We start from the raw sequence: 26,285 nt of genomic DNA, 5'->3' as shown, positions 1-26,285 counted from the left end.
GTTAATCCTGGCAAGGTTGACATAATCATGAAAGAAGAGCATACCTAAGAGCCAATCATCTGGACCCATCAGTCTTACAAATTCTCTACCTGAAACTTCCAAATAATGCTAAGGAGAGACGGTTGAAATAGGCTTGCCTTACTCAATGTTTACGTAGTTATTTGTCTGTATTATCTTGTTGAAAAGGTAGAAATTTCAATTTGAGAAAGACAAATTTAAGCTGTAAGAGTCAAGGTTGATATTGCCTTACATTAAATATGCATAGTTCTAAGTATCACAAATTACAAAAAATGAATGTGAGGAGAGTATCCTACGATATACTTCCCAAATTCAAAGGCTGTTTTTGATAGGAAATGCAAAGTTTATTGTAATTTTAACAAGACTACAACAATAATGATAACTTTATAAAGTAATTTACATGTTGATTTTTCATAATTTTATTTATTTTTAAACAAATGATATAATAGTGTATTATTTACTTCTATGTCTTTGAATAATTCTACATTACTATGCATTTAGACAGATTGTTTTTTAAAAAATATTTTTGATTATTCTGTAAAATATAATGAATGTAAGAAGGTTGCATTATTAAAGTGCTCACTATTATCACTGTGATTACAAGTTTTCATTTTCCTCAGAACATTTATACTCAAAATTTTAAAACCCATGGCCTGAACCAGCATTATTGTGAATAACTAATCATTAGAGAATTTTTCTTGAATCTGACATGTTTGCAAGACCAATAGAATCATATATACATAAAATATATATTTTGCATCTAAGTCTTTCTTTTACACTTCTTCTACAGTCTGACTAAAAAAGGAGATATTTGAGATAGCAATTATGTATTATTTTGATTTCTGATTATCTTCAAGCATTTGCATATTTATTTTTAAATATTCTTCAATATATGAGAAAAATAGATATTTGCATATTCCCTTGTAGAGGAAGGGCTGCTGACTCAAAATTAGTAGAATTCAAAAAAATTGATATATGTGTGTAAGCTGTAGGTCAGTATCATAAAAGTTTGGAAATCAGATGATCCTAGATTTAAATACCTGCTTTGTCACCTTTGTTTGTATTGTGGGACATTGGACAAGTTATTTAATCTATGTTAGTATTATGTTTTATCATTAAAGTCATAAAATAAAAATAAGACACAATCCATAGGGCAGTTAAACGTTAAATGTAATACCATAGGAAACACAGAAAACTCAACATCCAAAGGCCTGTGTAGGATTGAGAGTTTATGCTCTGTTCACTATGGGTCAGATACTTTATTTTTTAAATTTATTTTTCTCTTTATGTCTTCTAAAAAACAACAGGATACATGTGCAGAATGTGCAGGTTTGTTACATATGTCTATGTGTGCCATGGAGGTTTTCTGCACCTATTGTTTTTTTTTAATTTGTGCAATTAATTCATCATATTCACTCCATGCCATGTACTGCTATAACCCATCCCCCAATTTGAAAATAGTGAAACTGAGGTACATAAATTTAAGTAACTTGCCTAAGGTCACACAGTAGTAAGCCACAAAGCTGAGATTCAAAGCCAGGCAATTTGAAGCCAGAGCCTGTACTTCCAATCATACCACAACTCACTGGAAACCACAATAAAATAATCCCATAATGTTTAATGTTTAGCCACACCACAGAGTAAAGCAGCTCAATACAAAGGAAACCGGGTAAATTTTAGTGCCAAACAAATCAAATCTCTCTCTTTTGCATATGTGTATATATATATATATTTCCATTATTTTTGTCTTTTACATATATGGTAAAAGATATATATATATATATACACACACACACACACACACACATATATGAATGAAATATATGTTTCCTTATTTTCAAAATGGGGGATGGGTTATAGCAGTACATGTTATTGAACAAGTATAATGAATTAATTGCACAAATAAAAATAAAGTGACCCACAGTGAACACTGCATAAACTATGCCGTGTTCTTTGACAGTAGAATAAAAAATTTAGTTTTTATAACTGAAAAGGAAAAACAAATAATTGTATTGTTGATATGATAATTAAATAAAATAACATACCTACTGCTTAGCATGATGCCTGATGTGCTTAATAAATAGTAGTTATTAGAGCAGGGATGAGTCTGCACCAGGACTTTTGCCTGATGGCCCTTCTGACAAAAGTTATATACAGTTAAAAGATGATTCAGAAAGGTAAAATATAGATTTTCATCTCCTATGAATTTAAAGGAAATGAAAGCAAGCCTATGCCTTAATGTCTTTTAGAAACACATTTTAAACAACTAAGATAAAGGAATATCAAGATATTATCTGATTTACAAATAATTGAAAATTCAAAACTGAAAATTGAAGTTTCTTTTCTTGGGTTATATAAATACATCCTGCACTAAAAATATTTCTTTTGATGCTCATGTCTTCTTATGTTCTCCTAAGCTTCACTCACTGACTAAAATGACTAGAATTAATATTTCTCTGAATATGAATATAACACATAACACGTATTTCTAAACTGCAGAATCTTCCTGCTTTGTAATAATACATCTTCAATATATCCAACCTCTAAACCAGCCAAATCAGCTTTGTCATATAACATATATATATCTCAACATATATAAAAAGTAGTATCTAATATTTTATAAAGTTGGTTTATACATGATCTATCTATCTATAGCGAGATACACAGAAAAGTACCTCACATGTACATATACATAATACAATAAGAATATATAAGAAAAAATATTTGAATATAGCTCTGTCTTCATCCCATGAGGATAGAAAACCTGGGATAAAATTGGTATACAAATAAATACAATATTTTTAATGATCAACCTCATCTCACATTTTCTACTTGTAGTACCACCTACCTTTTATTGACACTTAATTTAGTTTCTCTAACCAAAATGATCATTCTGTAAAAGACAATATAGTAAGACTCCTATAAAATATTAAATGGGTTTTGGAAAGAAATAAGAAAAGTAGAATTATTAAAATGCTTTAGTCACAAAAGTGAGCACCTTTGATGAGGTAAGTCATTTTAACATGAAACACAACAATGTTAATAATCAGAGCCAAAATTAAAAATGGTATGTAGTTAATCAAGTATTCCCAAAGTCTGGATAGTTTGTGCTGGTTGGATATAATAGATATGAGTGAATTTTTCAATTTCCCCCTGGGTGTTTGTCATCATGTCCATAAGGTATACTATAAAGTGATAGTAAAGGCCTGTGTCTACCTATGGAAGTAAAGTGAGAAAGTTGGATTATTCAAATACCAACTCCCTCTCCCAAATAATCTCGACATATCCTTTCATAAGTGAACATTGAAGAGTTTCGGCTTTTTGTGAGTGTATAGCCCGCAACCAAAACATTCACGTGTGATAGCACAAACCTCTAGGGGGTGCAATTAAAATATCTAGATTGTATATTTTGTCACGTGGAGTGTAAATGACTAGGGAAAGCTTTTTCTGTTAAGAGAAGCTGTTATTTAGGAAGTGCTATGTACATTTTTCTCCTAAGAAACTTGAAAGATCTGTCCAGAGTGCTGACAAGATTTCACGGGGAGAAGGCTGGAAATTTGATGGGACGCACACTACTAACCCAATGAGTTCAGGACGCAGTATTTTCAAGTCCTAAACCAATGGCATGCTTAAATGGAAATAAACATGCATAAAGGACAGAAATAGCCACAATTGATTCTTACATGTGTAATTACATTGAGGTAACTGAGAAATTAAAGGAGGAAACTCCCTGCGCTCCATAAAGAAAACAGCAAAAAGCACACCTAACAAGAGGTAGCATACCTGAACACTCCACAGCTGACAGTAGAATGTCATGCAACTAAGACGTCCACAGAAAACCCCTGCTTATGTCCCACTGGAGGAAGGGCTGCACGTAGTCCTGGTCAATGCACCTTTGGCTGCTTCAAACGGCCAGTGCCCAGGATTAGAGACAGAAATTAGCTCTAGCTTTGTCCAGAGAAACTCTGAACAATAAAATACCATGTAGCGAATGGAGAAGAAGGTGAAAAGGAGAAGCTGCCTTCTCACTGGTCTGTATCAATTTCTTATTGAAAAAGTAAAGTATTGGAGACCCTATCTCCCTGGTTACTTGACGTTACAGTCCAGCTAAGGCAGCATCAAGATTGTGTCTAAATAAGCACAAGCGCTTGTTATCCTCTCCTAAATTTCCCTTCCACACAGCAACTCCTCTGAAAGGAAATGAGGGCAGCTGTAAATTCGAGTACCAGGTGAAAGAGCCCTCCAGGTGGACCTGTCACTTCCCTGGAGAGGTCCTAATGCTCGTTGGGCTCAGGCCACCGGCCAGCCTCCGCACTCATGGGCCTGCCCTGGGTTTTCTTCCCTAAGTCGCTGTAGCCTGGGCTTCCTCCTTGGCATGCCGCTCATGCTCCCGCCGTGGGATAACTAGCAGGCTTTGTGTTCGAGGGGAAAGATAAATCCATGGAAGAAGAAAGAGCGGGAGGGCTCAGGCTGGTGTTCAAAGAGAGGCAATATAGCCTGAGTGAAAGAGATGTGCTTTCAGCACCACCCGCTGTCCCCGCTCTTCCTGCAGCAGGCGCCACGAAGCGGCCCCTAACCGATCTATTGAAAAGCAATTCTCCGTCCTCTTTTCCTCTCCACCTTTGCTTCTCACAATTCCGAGCCCTAGGGTGGTTTGCGGGAGCACACTCTGCATTCGAAACCACGCGCACCTGGCCTTAGAGAGCGGGAACTCGGATGCGAAGGCATGCAGAATCTCCTTTTCAACCCTTGCAGCTCTTCCCTCCTTCACCCCGTTGCTCGCGCCTTTTCCCCCAACAGGTTTAATTAAGGCTGTTCGCAAATGGAACAGACTTGAATCTTGTCGGCTTTGGCCACCCCTGCTCCACCCGCGTCCCCCTCCCCCAAACCAAACTGTGAGCTACTCAGCAAGCCTATAGATCCTAAATCCTTCTCTGGCCAGGGGACACTTGGGCACACAGACACTTAGCAAGCTTACCCCCCTGTTGGCTGCGCAGCGAGCAGTGAGACTCGGTCTAGCTAGCCCACCGAAAAGTTGGGCCACGGGGATCAGCAGGGCAGAGCCGGCCTCTCCAGTCCCCGGCTTCCCCCCCAAGATGATCTCAAGCTCATCCCCTCCGCTCAGCGTGCGCAGAACAGCCGAGCTGAGGGCGGCGTGTGCAGCAATCTCCCCGCTACTGAGAAAGGGGGGATCGGGGGAAGGGGAGAGAGCGGAGGAGGGAGGGGTGGTAGTTTGTATTTATAGAGAACACAGTTCTTTGGGCAACTTTCTGGTGCCACCAAGTGGCACAGTGAGTTCCTTTAGGAACATAGACTTCTGGGTGAATCTGGATGGGTAGACCAGCTCTGCAAACAGATGCTCACATGGCAAGGGAGTTGGAGGCACTCCCAGGACTTAGTTTTCATATGTTTACCGTCATATCTCAGCACCTGGGATACAAATCCCTAAATTCTAAGAATAAACCTGTATTGAGTGAGAAAGGGCACCTGTGCCTTCCTCAGACAGGTGGAAGGAGTGTCAAGGACATGGTAGGTCCCAGTTGTCTCCTAGGAGTGTAGACATCCTTGTCTCAGGAGGAATATCCATTATCTTCTTCTTCCTAACCCCTCTGCCCAGATTACATTGCATTTATGTTTTACTCTAAAACCTTCTTCTCGCTGCCCTGACTACCTAATCTTTAAACTGGATTGGCACTTATTTTCCTTGCCACCAAACCTTCTTCCTCAATGCTAACCTTAAAAATAGCATATGACTTGTTCACAACGTTCAGGTTTGTACCCTAGAACTTAAAGTATAATAAAAATAAATAAATAATAAAACACTAAAAAAATAGCATATGACTTTAGGCTCTCTGGGTCTGAACATTTCTAAACAGCTCTCAGAACTCCAAGTTCACTGAACTACAGGCTGGAGGTTGGATTTTCCTCACTCATTTCCACAGACCTCTCAGCATGCATTATTCCAACAGCACAGTCAGGATCTTGCCAACTGCCTTCAGTACTTTGAGGAAGAATCCCCTGAAGCTTCCTTTATCCATATTTTATGAGTGTTCTTACTTCTTAGTATGCAGATCTTGAAATACATACATAGACACTACTGCATGGGACCTTCATGTCCCCAAATGCAGAAGATCCTCTACATTGTTCAATAGAGAAACTGAGTACATGAAGGTTAAGGGGCTTGTTCAAGGTCATGTTTCTCTAGAGATCTGCCCAGGAACTACCTAGGTTAGAACTGAATGAACGCAGTGATGCCAAACCCGATCACCCTGTTCTTGTTCCTTCTACTACCCCACTCAGCCTATTCAGTCATATTCAGCTCCCTTCTCTTTCCTGTATTCATTTCTTTCATATTCTCTCTCTCTCTCTCTCTCTGTGTGTGTGTGTGTGTGTGTGTGTGTGTGTGTGTGTGTGTGTGTGAGAGAGAGAGAGAGAGAGAGAGATTATTTTTGCCAAAGTTCCATAAAGGAACCAAGAGTAAACATGTCTTCCTAGCTCCACTGGGAGTATATGAACTTGAGTTTATAGGTCCAGAGTTGCAGGTGTACCATCTTTACATGACCCACAGTTCCAGAAAACCTCTCCCTCCTAGTACTATAGTCCTTTTAGAAATGGAACACTGAAATTTACACCCAATCGGGTCCCTTCTTTGCTGCCTCTTTTTGGGGTGAAACACCAGCAACTGCTCTTATTAGCTCCCCCAAACACCTAATGGGCTCAAAGATAGAGGAGCCCATCTCCCTTCCTAAATCCTTGCCTTTCGTGCACATGTATTGGCATCACACACACACACACACACACACACACACAGAGGAAGAGAGAGAGTGACACACACACACACAGAGATCCAAACGTATCCTTTGGCTCGGATCTTTATTTTTTCCTCCTTTGATTTTTTTTTTAGTTCGTTTTCTATGGAAACAAGCCCACTTAAATCCCTCACTTATGCAAATAAAAGCAAAATGATCTTCATAAACCTCCCATTGGAGCGATACCGCGGTAGCCCAGGCTCCTGACTTAAATTTATGTCTGATTCACACAGCACACGTCCTTGCAGGGTGACTTTTCTAAACTTGCAGGACCTCGTAGCGTTCCTGGCTCTACCAGCCCTCCACCTGCCCACCACTTGCCCTCCTGGGTCTTTTTAGCCTCAGCTCCCGCCCCTTGCTTGATCGCTCTCCATCCCTGCACTGGGGGAGGGGCTCCAGCGGTATCCTATATCCGTGGTAACTACAGCCAAGAGAAAGAAAAAGGCGCTGTGCTTACCAGGTGCGCGCCCTGAGCCTTGCGCCCCCAGGCAGCCGCTCCTCGAGGGCTTCCTGCGCTCTCGTAGCGGCCTTGGCTGCAGCTGGAGCGCTAGTGTCGGCCATGGAGGCAGCGGTGACAGCAGGCAGAACGGCTGCGGGGCCCGCAGCGGTGGCGCTCGCTCTCTTGCGCCAGCGCCGGGAGCACGTGCCGCGCTCGGGCAGACGCAGCTGGAAGTGCAGAGCAGGGCTGGCTTATACTCCCGCAGCGCGCGGCGGGGGTTGGCAGAACGGCCAGGGCATAGACTCAGTGGGTGAATAAGGGTCTTAAAAGCCTCGTCGTTTCGGGGTTCAGGCGAGGGTAGCCTTGGTCTCCCTCTCCTGCTCCTCACATTCCCTCTGGGAGCCATGGGAGGAGGAAAGCTGTGCGGAGGAGGCGTGGGTGGTGTGTCACTCAGAGAGAAGCTGGGGGAGCAGGTAGATAATAAGGTTCTTTTTGACTATGGCACTTAAACCCCTGACAATGATTGGGAGAAGGGGCGTCACTGCTGGAGGGTAGAGAAAGCTAGGAAGTCAGGGAAGCCCGAGATGATTCAGAGGTGTGACTGGTTAGAAAGAACGGCCTCTAATGATGTTACTTATTAACAATACCATTTTGCATTTTCTGCACTTCTTACAAACGATTCTTCCTACATCCGTTAAAATTTATTCTTCGTTGGCAGTTGAATGTCTTTACTTTCTCAAATGACTTTGCTTCCCTTCCTTCACCACCCCAGGATGGTGAAGGAACTGCCCAGGATTGTCAGCTATGCTGAGGTTATCTTTAAATACAAAAACAGACTTCGTTTCTGCCTCTGAAAAGGAGATTGGTATAAATTACTTGCATGGCTTAATTTAAAGAAAAGAAAGACATTGCAGTAATGTGATTATTATTCCCGTTGTATTTCCCTAGCTGAATTTTGGGAACCAGGTGCTTTCAGCAGCTGGATCAAAGATGAAAAGATGAGTGCACTAAAGTCAAGGGGATTGATGCTGATGCATTCATTACTAATGCTCACTAGATTTTCCACCAGACCCTTGTCAATAAGGTAAGTTATTGTTAGCTTCAGGATTTAACAACAAGAAAAAGAGATCTATCTACCACACCTTGTTGAGTTTTACAATGGCATCTTTCCTCTTGCATTTTCACGTCTACTGATGGGATCATTGTTACTTTTTGTATCTCTTTGACTGCAATTCACAAAACAAGTTTTAGTACTTTGGAGAGAAGCCAGGAAAGCTGTGAGTGAGCTTCCTTAATTAAAAAAGAAAGAAAGAAAGATGGCATAGATGAGAAAATAGAAAGATGGCATAGGTGAGAAAATACAAAAAATAGTGAGTTCGCAAGAAAATGGAGGGTGACATGACTAGATGACTCTGGTGATGTGATTAAGTCTGATGAATATAGTGATTTGTTTATCCAATTTTCTGAGGCATTAACAATAAAGATAAGGTCAAATTTGGGTTTTTGTATGAGACATTTAGCTTTGAGTGAGCATAGAGCACTCCAAGCTCCCAGTTTTTCTCCATCAGTTGGAGCTGGATCAAAATACATTAGTGAATGGGAAAGAAGGAGATATCATGTTGGCCACTCAGTCACTTAAACTTTTCAATTTCCTACACATATTTCCTTCTCTCCTGTCTTCCAGTGTTATGACGAGAGTGGGATGACATAAGACATGTCAAAGCATGTCAAAAAAATGACAAAGCACTCCATAAATGTAATACCTGCTTACCAATACATATCGACTTCCTATGCTCTAAAGGCTAAAATGTGAAGGACATTCTCCATGTTGAACAATAGTTAAATTTTCAGATGAGAAGTAAAATATGATTATATAATCTTAAAATTGCTCAGTGACATTTTAAAATATAGCTTCATCTCATAATTGTAAAGTGCTGAATTAGGCAAAATTAAAATTAAAAGGGATATAGAAACAATGTTTTACATTCCAATAGTAAGTTCTGATTATAAGTTGCTCAAGGGTATAACTTTTGCCTTAGGATGAGCTATTAATGAACAAAATATTTTAATTCCTATGTAGAACAGTAGAAAAAAAGAATGGAAAACACAGTCATTCTCAGAATTGATCAAGCTTAAAACTCGAAATCTCCATTCATTTCTGTCCTTTCTTATATGTGAGAATTTGTCATGAAATCCTGTTAGCTCTGCCTTTCAAATATATCCTAGAATCTTACCACTTCTAACCACCTTCACAGAGAACCTGTTGAATCCATCAACTATCATCTTTTACCTGCCTTACAGGAATAAATTCCAAACTAGTACAGGCTACCTTCAGCACAGCATCCAGAGTGATCTTTTAAAGAATTTATCTTAAATCAAATCTCTCCAGTAACTTCTGATTTCACTGAGTAAAAGCCTAAGTCCTCTCAATAAATATTTGGAATATTTAAATGAATATTTATGAAAATAGAGGTATACCTGTTATATGCTGCCCTTCATTGTACAAGTTGGCAACACTGATGGTAAATCATGTGAATGTTTGCAGGAGGTCTGAAAGACTACTGAGTGACAGCACCTTTTCCGAATATGGGCACACTTACCCACTTCTTAAATTGTGTTTTTGCATTTGTGATTCTCAGACTTAGCTAGCTCATGTTCTAGACTTCAAGGGGGTTATATAAATTCTAAATGTTTTGCCAGTATGTGGTTATCTGAGCTCATTAAATAAAAGGTTATAAGTGGCTTAAAATTTTTTGAATGTTTTTATCAATTTAATGAACACTCATTAAACATTTATTATTGCTATATTTTTTTGCCAGTTACTGTACAAAACACTAAATATTAACATATACTTACTTGGCCTTAGAAAACTTAAAGTTATTACATATATGTGTGTGAGTGCATATGTGTTTAAATTTATTCATTCATACCATTTATTAAATATTTATTAAACTATCATGTACCAGGAATGGCTAGGTGTTGGGGATAAAATGATGGATGAAATAGAATTCGTCTCCTGTCCTGTGAGGCTTAAAGTAAGGAACACATGAATAAACTAACTGATGTGTCACAATTTATGGGAAATAAAATGAAGAACAAGGTACAGTTATAAAGAATAGCAGGGCATGAGGAGGGTGCCTGGTATCTTGTTTTAATTGAACATTAAAAATAACTCTAAGACAAATATTAAATCAAGACCTAAAAAAGTGTATTATTATGCAAAAAATGTGACATATGTCTATGTTTCTGTTTGAGTTAAGAGATGTGATCAACAAGGGGTGGCTGATCAAAGAGTGGGAAGAAAATTTAGGGGGTTTACAGGCAGAGGGAACAATATGTGGAACTCTGAGGCAGAACAACATTTGCTGTGCTTTAGAAACTGAAAAGACAGCGGGGCAGATGAAGTAGAGCTTGACAAACCTTAACTGTAGCTCAGCTTGTTCAACTCCCAAATGAAGGTAATTTTATCTAATTTTATTTACTAAATTTAATCTGGCAACTTTCTAGATGTGAATGAGTCAATTATGTATGTTATTAAGAATGGAAAATGAAAGCCATGCAGAAAAAGGAAATGACAAATACTCCTATCATATTGACTAAAGTGGTTTACCAGAAAATATTTAGTTACATCATTATCTAATATAAGAAATTTAGTCTGTTCATAGAAAGAATTTTATTCTTGCTGCTGTCACTAAATGCTAGTACTATTATATAGACCCTTATATACATGGTCCCTAAAAACTCAGTGTCTTCAGCAGGGATTTTATAGCAAAAATAGGAACCTTTTTTATATTACGCACTCTTATATAAAGCTTCAATTTAAGATCTAGACAAACCACGGAAATGTAATTCAAAGAAGTTGTTATTTATGAATCTATGTTTATTCATCTCTCTATTCTTCAGGAAGGACAGACCTATAAATATAGCCCTGTGAATTAATTTTTGTTATGATACTTGGTAAAAAATACAGTAAGAAAAGTATTTAGTCTTTTAGTGCTTTGGAACTACAACTCCTTTAGACAGTGTTTTCCAAGATGAAGTCCTCTGTCCAAGCAGACTCTTGGCACATGTATGGCAAACACAGAGATATTCATCTTCACTCTGGGTGCACAAAATATAGTGTGTGCGTGTGTATGTGTAACTGTCTCATCACAAGGGGCAAAGGACTTCCTTTATATCCCAGGTGAAGACACAGAGCACTCATCCAAGGGTGAGGCAGAATGTCCACTGGATTTCAGTCCTAACTGATTGCATTTGGAAACTGAATTTTGGCTCTTTCTTGAATAGGGGATTTGGACAAGCTGCTGAACCTTGGAACCTCCTTTCCTTATCTGGAAATGGGAAAATCAAAAAGGTAATGTAAAAAATACCTAACTTTCTTTGTTATACATAAAGTCACTCTGGAAATCAAAAGTGCTATAAAGTCTCAGCAAATCGTGGTCCTTTTTTCCCTCACATTTCCTCACAATATGACTCTCTTTGTTCCAGTACAATGTGATGTATAGGCAAGAATTTGAATAACGGTGTTGGATTACTAGGAAGGGTCATATATAACAAAAGAAAATCCTTTTCTAAGTTCTGTTTTTATGTTAACAGGAAATTTCTTGTTTCGTTTTTTCTGTAAAATGTGAATAATAGTACCTATGTAGAGGTTGCTAAGATAAACAATAATAGATGTGAAGCAATTGTACAGTCCTTGAAATGTGGCAGGTACAGGGTATTTGGTGGTAATGATGATGATGATGGGAATGAGGATTAGTTTATTTTAATTTCCAGTTATTTACATCCCACATTAGCATGACCAAGACACTAAACATAGCCTGGGACATAAAGTCCACTTTTTAAGATACTCGGAAATTTGAAAACTACTTTCTAGTCTAGTAGAGCTCATCTCTTTGTAAATATATTTAAATTATAAGACCAGGTCTTGTAGTAATTCTTCATCAATACTTTTGGCAAAGATAGTAAAATTTTTCACTTACAATAAAAAATAGGTTAAGTAAAATGGCAGCAGTATTCTGAACTGCATGTAAATGACCAAGTAAGGGTATACAGAAGTTTTTGTCCTTCCAAACAGAACCTCAGACTCATTGCTCAATAGAATTGCTGGGAATGTTTCACTATATATACAGAAGACAATTATGCTCTTAATGGCTTAGATATAGCTGTTGCAAGTGTTTATAATACATTTAGTCTTGAGGACTCTAAGCCACCTGAAATCTAACATTATGTTTAACACACTGTAACTCTAGTGATTTGGGAAATTTATGTTGTTTTTCAGTGTTACATTTCCTAGAAGCAATTAATTGAGCTAAAGCCAGTAATTATTTTAAATTATGTAGTAAGCAATGAAAGCCAGAATTTCAAAAATTGATGAGGTGAGAGCTTATTTATGTTACTAAATATTTGCTTTTTATACCTCTTTAAGATTAAGTAAGAATGTTGAGCTGGGCTAGACACACAGATCTATCAGAAACGTTGATGGATAGATCAAGAGCCCATGTGCTTGTTGAAGCAGTAAATCATTCAGCTCTCTTTCTTAGTGTTTTTGTCTGTAAAATGGGAAAAAATGCTAGTTCTGTAACTTATCTTATTAACTTATTGGGAAGACTAAATTAGTTACACTTGCAAAGTGCAGAGCTTGGTACATGGTGAGCATTTAACACACTGTAGCACATGAGTAAAAGCATGATCTCTGAAGCCAATCTGCATGGATTTGACACTTGGCTGTGTTGCTTACTAGTTGTGTATTGACTATTTAAGCTTTCTGTACCTTAGTTTATTTATTTATAAGTAGAGAGAAAGATTAGTGACAACTACTTCATAAAGCCATTGTTAGTATTAACTGTTAAATCCTGCTAAGCCATCAGAACAGTGCCTTGCTAATAGTAATCATACAATGTTAGTTATTATTAGCTTATAATAATTCAGTAAGCACTTTAGATCCAGGCATCATTCAACTTAAATGTGTCCTTTAATCAAATTGAACCTGATAATTCAAATCCCAGGAACTAGGAAACACTGGGCTTTCTAAACGTTATATTGGAATGAATATGTTCAGAATATTCAGAAAGAGTAGAAGTTCTCACTAATCCCTAATTCCCCTTTTCCCCTTTTATCATGACTCTTTATTGTTTTGAAAGACATTTAATATTAATCTCCTTTTTTTCCCTCTAATGAATGCATGTTTACCCTTCAAGATTAACTCCAGTGAAACACTGCCTGCCCAACTCCCTTGAAAGACTGGACACCATGTCTTTCAGCTACCATAAAACTTTGCTAAAAAGCCCTAGCATATCATATTATATGGCGATTATTCATTAGGTTTCTGCCTCATCAGGTTGCCTTATATAATGCAAACTCTTCTTAGGCATTTTATTTTATGCATTCTCTGTACTGGCTATTGTGTCTAGCATGTAGTGGTTACCAAACACACTTTTAACAAATAAATTAATGTGTTCTAGCAATTAATCCAGATTTTCACAAGCTAGATTCTAAAGTAGCATAAACTAGTTCAGATACATAGACTTTTTAGTGCAAGGATTCTGAACTTTGGCTACATGTTAGAATCACGTGGGAGATCTTTTAAAACCACTGACTTACTTGATATCAGGTGAGGCCTCAAAGAATGTTTAAAAAGTTTCACAGATAGTGCTAATGTACTGCCAAGATTCAGAACCACTCTTCAGTCTTTTTTACATCCTTTGTATTTATTTTAAATTAATTTGGTACAAATGACATAGACATGAGTGTAGGTGCCATTTTATCAAGTAAAGCACAATTTGTCAACATGAGAATAAATGAGCTTCTATATGATTAATGCCCTGTTTACCCCTTCTGAGAATGAGAATTTTTTTCCCAATGGATACCCCCATTTCAGATTTGTAAAAATTTTAAGGCATACTTTATGTCAAAAATAGACATATCTCTCAAATATTCTTCGTGTCAACTATGGGAAGTAACTGATGAGACCCAAAGAGGTGAAGTTGTTAGCACTTACCATATTTTTTTTTAAGAGGCAGGTTCTCATGCTGTTGCTTAGGCTATGCAGTGGCAATTATAGCTCACTGTAACCTCAAACTCCTGGGGTTAAGAAATCCTCCTGTCTCAGCCTCTCCAGTAGCTAGGACTACATATGTGAATCCCCACACCTGGCTAATTTTATTTATTTTTTTGTAGCGATGGTGTCTTGCTATGTTGCCCACGCTGTTCTTGAATGCTTGGCCTCAAGTGATTCTCCTACCACAGCCTCCCAAAATGCTGAGATTACAGATATGAGGCACCACACCCTGCCTACCATACAATTTTAAAATAGCAACTCCAATATGTAAAATCATATCCTAGAACCCCAAACTTGTGCTATTTCCAGTTATCTTATGCTGCATCCTAACTCTGTAAACACTCTTCCCCATTGACTCTTAAACCGTGTAAATCTTGAATATTGACATACTTAATTCACACATACCAGAATAAAATATTTGTTATAAAATCTCAAGTAGACATTACAGCATTTCTAGAAAAATTTTAAAAAGAAAAGTCATATTAGCAATTCATGATATAAAAATATATAGGGAATTAAAAGGTTCAAAATATTACAAGATAATTTATTCAATATTTGATGCAAAAACAAATAGGATGACAAATATTTATTGTCCAGTAAATTCAAAATTAAGTGAACTTTTTTTGCATTTTGTTTTCAACTGTTAATATATATATGTACTTCTGTGCATCCATGTACTTCTTAAGCAAATATTAATTGAGCAGTTGTTATATGCTATACCCTGTGCTATGTATAGAGGTTACAAAGAGCAATAACCTCAAGGTTCTGAAAGTCTAGTTGCATATACGTTATACGCAAAATCCTAGCTTTTAATTGTTTTACTTGAAATTGTTTTCTAAATTATTTCCTATATTTGTAAATACAGTGGCTAATGATTATTTTCAACTACACATTTTTTGATTTTATTCATATATAACTATATAAGGATATCCTCAAGCAAGTGTTAAAATTAAAAAAAATACATTTAAGCTCATAACTATTTATGAGTTTACTCTGAACTACCTAGAATATTTAAGCAATCCATTTTCCAATTATTGCTCACACTTCTATTTTTAATAGAATGTATTGCTTTCCCCACTTCTTAGTAATATTTTGAGTATAGAAAAGCCAAGAGATTTGTAGGCTTATCTGTAGATCATAGAACGCTGGAAGGGAATGTGGCTGGAACTCTCTACTAGCCAAGTCAACCTGTGAATTGAACTGAAAGCGCTTTATTTCTAAAGAATGACAATAACTAGGTTGCTATAAAAAACCTTTCTGAATGTGATTTTGAGAGAGGGTGTATATTATGTCATTTCCAGAGAAATGACCAGAGGCCTAGGTCAATTGACTGAGGTCGGTAATGGTGGTAGCCCCCATCCACTATGGTGAGTTCTCTATTAGGGCTATTACCCCCTTGCTACCTCTAACATTAATTAGTCTGGCAGACCACCTCAAAGGAAAAATTAGAAGCAATATACCTGTCCTTTTCCCTAAAAACTAATAGATGGCCTCCCTCCATCCTACATCCTCCAAAGACCAAGTGGTTAAATGTATTGTTGTTAATATAAACAAACAAACAAAAAAACCCTTCTAACTTTTTTCTCTCATTAACACTGGTTTCTGCACATATCCAGAAGCTGACCACTGTTACTATGAATGGAAATCTTTAGACAGTATTTCATAAGCATCTTCATTGTATGCAAACAGTGACAGAATACTACAATATTTTAGGTCAAGAAATATGAAATTTCAAAAATTAAATAAATAAAAGTTAAAAAATAAGGAATTGGAAAAATAAAAAAGGAAAAGCCAAGAAAGTTTTCTGTCATCTCCTTTCTTTTTGCATGTCACATTGTCACTCAAAACAATGAAGAACAATGGCAGGAAAAGAAGAAAGAGGAGAAAAAGACATTTAAATAGGAGATATGGAAGAAAGGGAGGGAGGGAGGAAGGGAGGGAGGGAGGAAGGAAAGAAGAAAAAAGAGAGAGTGTGAGAATAAAGTGTGTGAAGAAGACAGGAAGGAAGGTAAGAAGGAAGAAGAAGAAAAAACAAATGCCACAGAGAATTATGCAGAAATTTAAAAATCCAAGGGCTATGTAATCTAAAATAAACCTCAGAATTTATAAAGAAGTTATCATCAAATGAGGATTAAAATTTATGTCAAATTTCCAAATTTAAGACTGAGAGTCTCAGCTCAAGACCTCTCTTCTGATCTCTTGATGTTCCATGGACTCATGTCTTGTTTCCATAGTGACCGTTTTCATGAGCCTTTTAAATAAGAAAAATTGATTTTCTCTCAACACTTGTTTTCAGAATCTTTCCTCCATTTCTGAAGCAATCCAAAGAAAATTGTCTTCAAGTTAAATACCTTTAAGTTAGGTGTAAACTACCAATGGCGCATTAGAAGGAAGAGAAATGAACAAGAGGTATTGAGCACCATAAATTAAATATTTAGAGATATATAGATAGAATAATATAGCCTTGTATTTATTCCTGAGTAAATGGTTATAAACTTAGATTTCCATCTTTCATGGAAACATGGACTCTGTAAACCAATCGAGAGCTAGCAAGAAAACAGAAACGTATTTGGAGCATAAGTTTTGCTATTGGGGGATAAGTTAATAACCAATAACTGCTTTTGATTTTTATATGCAACAAAGTCTAAATATTACTCTCCTTCATTAAATAATCTGAAAAATACAATTCAGAAAGTTCCCTAGAAACCTTGGCCTATTCAACCAGAAACATGTGCTATCTAAATGTGAGCATTCAATTTTGTCAGATCCATAATTATTAGTTCAAAATTTTAACTTTATTATTTTTCTATTTGATCATTATATATCTTGTATCACAGTAATCAATTTCCAATTAGCAAAAGTAAATAATACATTGAATTAATTTATAACAGTAAACACTAGTGGCTTCCTGATATAAGCTTAATAATCTCCACCTCACTCATATATCTTGACAAATTCTCTTCCTTAAAGTATGAATCAGGTCGATTTTGTCCCAAAGTCCCACAAATTTCTGTAATCACACAATTTCACAGTATATAGTCATTTACTATTTATTTTAATGATTTCATTTTATTTCTATGAACATATGGCCAATTTTATCTTTATGAAAGTTCATTTTTTTCTATCATGTCACCATCTCTGCTTAGAACATGTCTGCCACATTTTAGCCACTTAATAAATATTTACTCAATGAATACATGAATTGACATCCTTAAAGTTGCCTTTCATTTACTTCAATAACCCATTAATTCATGAGAAAAAAATTGAAATGAAGACCTATTCAGATTTATGGTTAAAAAAAATTAACAGCAGAGACTAGGATTGCAACCCTGCTTTTTTGTTTGTTTGTTTTCCATTTGCTTGGTAGATCTTCCTCCATCCCTTTATTTTGAGCCTATGTGTGTCTCAGCACATGAGATGGGTCACCTGAATACAGCATACTGATGGGTCTTGACTCTTTATCCAATTTGCCAATCTGTGTCTTTTAATTGTAGCATTTAGTCCATTTACATTTAAGGTTAATATTGTTATGTGTGAATTTCATCCTGTCATTATGATGTTAGCTGGTTATTTTACTCGTTAGTTGATACAGTTTTTCCTGGCATCGATGGTCTTTACAATTTGGCATGTTTTTGCAGTGGCTGGTACCGGTTGTTCCTTTCCGTGTTTAGTGCTTCCTTCAGGAGCTCTTGCAAGGGAGGCCTGGTGGTGACAAAATCTCTCAGCATTTGCTTGTCTGTAAAGGATTTTATTTCTCCTTCACTTATGAAGCTTAGTTTGGCTAGATATGAAATTCTGGGTTGAAAATTCTTTTCTTTAAGAAGGTTGAATATTCACCCCCTCTCTCTTCTGGCTTGTCGTGTTTTGTAGTGAATTTGAATGTTGGCCTGTCTTCCTAGGTTGGAGAAGTTCTCCTGGATAACATCCTGAAGAGTGTTTTCCAACTTGGTTCCATTCTCCCCGTCACTTTCAGGTACACCAATAAGACGTAGATTTGGTCTTTTCACATAGTCCCATATTTCTTGGAGGCTTTGTTCATTTCTTTTTACTCTTTTTTCTCTAAACTTCTCTTCTTGCTTCATTTCATTCATTTGATCTTCAATCACTGATACCCTTTCTTCCAGTTGATCAAATCAGCTACTGAAGCTTGTGCATTCATCACATAGTTCTCGTGCCATGGTTTTCAGCTCCATCAGGTCATTTAAGGTCTTCTCTATGCTGTTTATTCTAGTTAGCCATTCGTCTAATCTTTTTTCAAGGTTTTTAACTTCTTTGTGACGGGTTTGAACATCCGCCTTTAGCTCCGAGAAGTTTGTTATTATCAATCTTCCGAAGCCTTCTTCTCTCAACTCGTCAAAGTCATTCAGAGTGAACAGGCAACCTACATAATGGGAGAAAATTTTTGCAATCTACCCATCTGACAAAGGCCTAATATCCAGAATCTACAAAGAACTTAAACAAATTTACAAGACAAAATCAAACAACCCCATCAAAAAGTGGGCGAAGGATATGAGCAGACACTTCTCAAAACAGACACATGAAAAAATGCTCATCATCACTGGCCATCAGAGAAATGCAAGTCAAAGCCACAATGAGGTACCATCTCACACCAGCTAGAATGGCAATCATTAAAAAGTCAGGAAACAACAGGTGCTGGAGAGGATGTGGAGAAATAGAAACACTTTTACACTGTTGGTGGGACTGTAAACTAGTTCAACCATTGTGGAAGACAGTGTGGCGATTCCTCAAGGATCTAGATCCTTGAGGACTAGAAATACCATTTGACCCAGCCATCCCATTACTGGGTATATACCCAAAGGGGTATAAATCATGCTGCTATGAAGACACACGCACATGTATGTTTATTGCGGCACTATTCACAATAGCAAAGACTTGGAACCAACCCAAATGTCCATCAATGATAGACTGGATTAAGAAAATGTGGCACATATACACCATGGAATACTGTGCAGCCATAAAAAATGATGAGTTCATGTCCTTTGTAGGGACGTGGATGAAGATGGAAACCATCATTCTGAGCAAACTATCACAAGGACAGAAAACCAAACACTGCATGTTCTCACTTATAGATGGGAACTGAACAATGAGAACACTTGGACACAGGATGGGGAACACCACGCACTGGGGCCTGTCATGGGGTGAGGGGAGTGGGGAGGGATAGCATTAGGAGACATACCTAATGTAAATGACGAGTTAATGGGTGCAGCACACCAACATGGCACATGTATGCATATGTAAGAAACCTTCATGTTGTGCACATGTGCCCTAGAACTTAATGTATAATAAAAAAAATGAAAAACTTTTAGTTAACAGAAAAAAATTAACAGCAGATTACATTTATACATACATAATATATATATAAAATATATATGTATGTAGATATAGATATAAGAATATAACCCAGACTATAGTAGTTGATAAAAGGGTTGACTAATTTTTTTAAATTCTGATTGCTATGGACTAAATCATGTCCTTTATTATTAAATGCTATTTAAAGATAAAATTATAGAGTCTTCAGGCTATGATACATCTTTAAAGTAGAGTTTTCAGATAAAATACAGGAAGCTGTTAAATTTGAATTTCAGATTAACGAATTTTTTAAAGTATACATTCATAATGAAAATTGCATAACTCTGTGCCCCAAAGATTTCATGGGACATTCTTACACTAAAAATAAGGCTGTTTTACTGAAATTCAAATTTAACTGCGAGTCTTTGTGGGAAAAACAGTGATAATATGATCTGATGGGTGCCAAGATTATGTCCAGGTGCTACATGAGAGCAGATGACAAGTACTTTGGACACATTCACAAGACACAAATTTAAGATCTCGAGGTCAAATGTTAGAAAGCCATAGTACAGTATGAAGCTACATATACTGAAAGTCAAAAACATATAACTGGCATACAAGAGTGGGATTATAGTGGAGGGCCATGGTAAAATTATTCCAGGTGCTTTGAAAAAGCTCTTTTTCCTCTTTAAGCTGAATTGTGAAATCAAAGAGCCTACATCCTATAGTAATTAATTACAGTACATATCAAAGAAGCATCATCAAAAAGCAACACCCAGACTAATACAACGTAGCTATTGATGAATTTTTTAAAATGCATGAAAGCATTAGTACACAAAGCCTCCGGCAGTTTCTATGAAATTTTGAAAGTAATTTTGATGAAAGTTACCCTAATAATATTTGAGTATCTAAGAACAGTAACTCAGCCTTACACATCTCAGTATTTCTAGCACTTAGCACAATGCCTGATACTGAGTTAGTATGTAATAATATTTTTAGAATAAATGAATGAATAACTTCTCACCCCCTTAGTTATTCTTTATCCCCTCTGCTTCAAATTCACTTTGTCTAACGGTTGGTCTACTGGGGATTATCTTGATTAAGACTGAAACTTACAGGGACTATGGAAAATAACTTAAGTCGTAGAGCTTCCTTCAAGGAAGAAATGCAACCAGAATCTCTGCTCACAGTATGCAAAACAGGGTAGCAAAGTTATACTGGGTTTGAATGGGCATCACCATCTCTGAGAAGCAGCCTGGTACATACACAGCAGTGGTATCGAGGTGGCTGATGATCCTTGAAGTCAGATAGATGGAGGCATTCTAGTGTGTGACCTGCCAGGGCCCTAAAGAGTAGCAAACACCTGTTTTCCCCTAGTGGAAATGATCAGGCCCAGGTTATGCCATTTTCATTATGAGAAAGGTGTGCTGAGGTTCGTAACATTCAACCCTAGCAAGAAATGGCAGTGTGGATAGTAGATGGTTAGTGTGACATAAAGGTGTAGGAAAATAATGTTATATAGTGAACGAGATCTATTGGACACCAGGACAGATTTATTTTAGGATGAATAATGGTCCTAAATCTCCCCACTCAAAACAAACAAGCAAGCAAACAAACAAACAAACAAACAAACAAAAAGAAAGAAAATGCTTAAGGTTCACCCCCATAAAAATTCAAAGAAAATTTAAAATTATCTTTTAAAAAGTTCCAAAAAGTGCTACAATATTTTGATTTATCCCCATGAGAGATGCTTCAATATTTATTTTCAAGTAGCAAGAATAAAACACAAAATCTTTTTTTAAGTAGTCCATGTTTTTCATGCTCCTGCAATGCTTGTGATTAGTTTGCCCTTTAAGTAGCCCAGTAGTAGGTGTAAGATGCCAAAACTAATTCTAGCCAGTCCCTTCCTACTGCTGAACCCAGGCTAAAATTGTGACACCTCCATTGGTAACGTATGATTCTGTGATAGGTAATTCCATTCAATAGTCAACAGAGGCAGTCACATAGGATATACCTGTGTGCTGACTGTGGATGCTTTGTCACTATGTCCTTAATGCATTTAAAAATTGTATTTACTCATTGTGAATATCTTATAAATGCACATGATATATCATTAAAATATGTAATACATCAATGAGTAAAAGTAAGTATACCTCCTGTTTTCTTATGTCCTTTCAGATGTATCTGAAATGTTTATGTGTTCTTTATTTTTATACAAATTGAGTACAGCATATTAAGCACACTGTTCTACACCTTATTTTTTTATTTTTCAGTCAACTATAGTGGTTTCATGAATGTACAGGATTCCTTTGAAGTGATGTACTGTAATGTTTTACCAGTGCCTATAAACAAGCTGATTCCAGAATTTTTGTATTATCAATAATATAACAAATATCGTTATTAAATATATCATTTTGCACAACTGTGAATATGTTCTAGAATATGTCCAAATGGTATTTTCAGTTGTTATTTTGAAGTATATTTTCAAAATTCCTTCCTTAGTAGTTGTTTTAATTTACACATCAACAGGAATTACTTGGTTTTGAAATGCTCATAATTTTATCTCCTTCTTTTCCTAATAACTACATATCCATCTTTGAAGATCAGCTACTTCCTCATACACCCACCAATGCAGCATGTCATCACACATGTGATCTTGGCAAACAGGACATAAGAAAGATTATATATCAATATGATTTTAATTTGCATTTTTTATGAATATGTCAAAATATTATTTCATATGCTTAAGAAACAGCTATAATTTTTCTGTCAACCATTCCTAATCTTTACCACTTTTTGTTTTGAGTTCATCCTGTTTTCTTTATTGATTTGTAATCTTTTCTTAACAAGGAAAGTAACTCCTTATGATTCAAGTTGAAATTATTTTTCTAGTTTCCCATTTATCTCTTGACTTTATCTTGTTGATAAAATGAGATTTTTAAAAATTTTTCAGGGATCAAACTTATCAATCTTTTCTAATGACTTCTGAGTTTTGTTCTTATTTAGAAATATTATTTTGAATAATCAAATTGTTTATTTTCTTCTAAGACTTTTAGAGTTTATATTTCATGTCTATTTCCATTTCATTGTGTGAGTTATCAGAATTTATTTTGTTCTAAAGTGTGAGGTATAGATCTGTTTTTATTTATTCCAGAATTCTATCCACTTTTACCAACCATAAAATTAAATAATCTATTTTTTCTCTACTAATTTGAAGGTCATGTTTATTGTATATAAATACGCAATTATATTTGGATATATTTTTATATCAGTAGGTATTAAATAATGGCAACTTTGCGCCTTTGGGGACATTTGGCAGTCTCTGGAGATGTTTTTGATTGTCACAACTCGGGAGAGTTATTGTCATTTTTGGGTAAAGGCCATGGATGTTGTTAAATCCTACAATGTACCAGACAGCATCTGACAAAAAAGAATTATCCATCCCTAAAGTGCTAAGACTTTACTAATGTTCTAGTTACTCACTACTGTTCTAGACTTTATATTCTGGTCCATTGATCTGTTTGCTTATATCATACAGTATAAACTATTACAGTTTTCTGATATAATATGTGTGATGATTAATATTGAGTGTCAACTTGATTGGACTGAAGGACACAAACTACTGATCCTGGGTGTGTTTGTGAGGGTGTTGCCAAAGGAAATTGACGTTTGAGTCAGTGGGCTGGGAAAGGCAGACCCACCCTTAATCTGGGTGGGCACCATCTAATCAGCTGTCAGCATGGCTAGAATATAAGCAGGCAGAAAAGTGTGAAATGAGAGACTGCCTAGCCTCCTGGCCTACATTTCTCTTGTGCTGGATGCTTCCTGCCCTTGAACATCAGACTCCGTTCTTTAGTTTTGGAACTTGGAATGCCTCTCCTTGCTCCTCAGCCTGCAGATGGCCTATCGTGGGACCCTGTGATCATATGATTTAATACTTAATAAACTCCTATAATATATATAGGCTACATGTAATTATTTATTTGCTTTGTTTTGTAGGAAATAGAAAAGAATTTTGTGGGAAATAGAAAAAATAGGAGTTTATTAAGTATATATATATAATAGAATATATATATATATAAATAGAATATGTATATATATGTATATATATATGTTTGTGTGTGTATATATATATATATATATATTCCATTAATTCTGTCCTCTAGAGAACCCTGTCTAATACAACATCTAATAAGGCTATTCTCTCCTCAGTATGTATCTTTTTATTAAAAAAAAAAAATCCTGGTTTTTACTGATTGTTTACTTTACAAAAAAAAAGAAAAAAAAAAGAAAAAAAAAGTTTCCCTACCCCCCAAGCTACTAAGTAAATCTCAAAGCATTTTTGTTGACATGGTGTTAAATGTTAAACAATTTAGGGAGAATCGCTGTCTTTGTATTTTAACACCTCTTATTTCAAATCATTATTTGCACTCAACACCTTCTTTTGTATCCCTTTTGTCCTCTAAAATTTTCTTTGAGTCTTCCTGTGCTCGTTATATTTACTACCTTTTAACATTTATTTGAAATGGGAATTTACCTTCATGATATTTTTGTAGTGTTCTTTGTTTTAAACTAATTGGTTTTTATAAATTAATTTTCAGCTTAATTATTTTATCCTTTATAAATATTTTTGACTCTACAAAGTTTTGAAAAAATTTTGTTGTACAGTAAACAATTACAAAATCTCCAGAGAATAATTTCATATCCTTTCTAATTTTTATACCTCTTACTTTCCTTTATCTAATTGTATTGTCTTATAACTCACAGACAATACTATATAGTGGTGGTAATAAAGAGTTTCCTTGTTTTGTTTCTGGCTTTAATGAGAATGCTGTTTTCCGATAAGCATAATATATCTCTAACTGTTGCTATTTTGTACAAAATACATGTTAAATTCTGACAATTTTTATAAACTTTTTTGAGATTATTGTGATTTGTCATTCCTAGGGAAATTTGTTAATAGGTCACCCAATAATAAAACATTGTTTTATTCCTGGAAAACTGTAGCTGGTAATGATTTATTATACTTCAATATGTTTCTAGAATCTGTTTATTAAGCTTTTTAAAAATGTTTTGTGGTAAAGTATGCATAATGATAACAATATTAATGCATTTTAATGCAGTAATAAAATATTATTAACGTTTTATCTTTTTATATTGTGGTAACGTATGCATAACATAAAATGTATCATTTTAACCATTTTTAAATGTTCAGTGATATTAGTTACATTTACATTTTTGAGTTATCCAATCAATTTTACTCTGCTACTCATAACTTTAATAGAATCTTTAAGTTGTGCATTGCTGATTATTTTTTCAAGCTATCTTCTCTGGAGTTTTATCTTTTATCTTTTTTCTTTCTTTTCTTCTTGTTAACTTTGATCCATCATTAAAGTATTCTCCTGAAACACTTTAAAATTCTTATGTTTTTACATTTAAACAACAGGAAAATTGGAAAAGAATGTCACAAATATAACATGTTATTTGCCTAATGCTTTATCCTTTCCATGGCTCTTTCACGTTCATTATCTTATGTGAATCTCAAGAGTACCCATAGGACATTCACAATGACTCTCATAAACAGCAGTCCCTATTAGTACATATGATGTAACTGATTACAATGCAGATGTTCATATTTAGACAATGTGCAATAAAATAAATATTTATTGCTTAACTACTTCTTTGAAAACCAACTGTAAATTTATAAGCTTAACAACTTCAGGACTAGCATATCATAGTCATCAATGTAACACTACTATGGATGTTGCTAACTTTTCCAAAATTCTTTTCTATTGCCTACAAAATAAGGCAAATAAATAATTACATGTAATCTTTGGATGAAAGTTTTTTGGAAATAATAAGAAATTTAGAATACAAATATTGTGTTCCTGCATAGCATTCTAGTTTTCATTCTAGAGTCACATTTTTAAATTTAAAAACCATCTGATGCCCCAGGTGGATTTACCTAATAGATAATCATGTGAATGTCAGTAAATTGAAATCACATTTAGAAATTTGGTGAACAATACTGAAGTAAAGTGAAAATATTTACTGACTCCTTCCTACTTATCCTTTAGATCTCAGCTTAAATGATTACTTTATCAGGGAAACCATTCATAGCTCTTCAGGCCAAATTAGATCTCCATGTTAATATACACTAATTACATTCCATTTGTTACTTCTGCAACTGTTTCAATTGAAATGAAATAAGAATGTGTATTGTCATTTCTTTATATATGTTTCTCTTGCTAGACATGACCCTGGTTAATATATCATAGTATCAATATATTATTATATCTGTCACAATCCAATATAGAGTTAAATAAATGAGGTAGCCATCAACTATACAGTTTTGGACTAAGGCATGTGAGACAAACCACACAGTTAGGGTTTTACCCTCAAAATATTCATGATTGGGTATCCACAGGGCACTTGTGTGAAGTAGAGTTGAAACCATTCAACAAATACTTATTACATATCTACTCTGAGTAAGCTCCAATCTGAGGATTGTGAAGCCTACACAGGCATCCAAATGGTACAGAGTAATAAATTACAGATCTACTTACTAGATCAGAGTGACATAAAATTTTTCATAAAATTATTCTTTACCTTCTGAAGGAGCAGCAAAATGTGACTTGGAAAGAGCAGA

General features: G+C 35.6%; 1 protein-coding gene across 2 annotated transcripts in view; it reads right to left on the bottom strand.

Annotated features, from left to right (window-relative positions):
- The window catches only part of LOC115936224 (metabotropic glutamate receptor 5-like), a 381,806-nt gene extending 374,238 nt beyond the window's left edge, over positions 1-7,568 (bottom strand). For both annotated transcript variants that reach the window (XM_055354195.2, XM_055354194.2), the window contains exon 1: positions 7,285-7,568. The gene's annotated coding sequence lies outside the window, so the exon portion shown is untranslated. The remainder of the gene's footprint in view (positions 1-7,284) is intronic.
- Positions 7,569-26,285: the final 18,717 nt, after the last annotated feature.

The sequence above is a fragment of the Gorilla gorilla genome, chromosome 9 (assembly GCF_029281585.2).
Source record: "Gorilla gorilla gorilla isolate KB3781 chromosome 9, NHGRI_mGorGor1-v2.1_pri, whole genome shotgun sequence".
In the NCBI taxonomy this organism is placed as follows: domain Eukaryota; kingdom Metazoa; phylum Chordata; class Mammalia; order Primates; family Hominidae; genus Gorilla; species Gorilla gorilla.
Note: the sequence above shows the minus strand (reverse complement) of the source record. Positions and strands in the feature narration are given on the sequence as shown.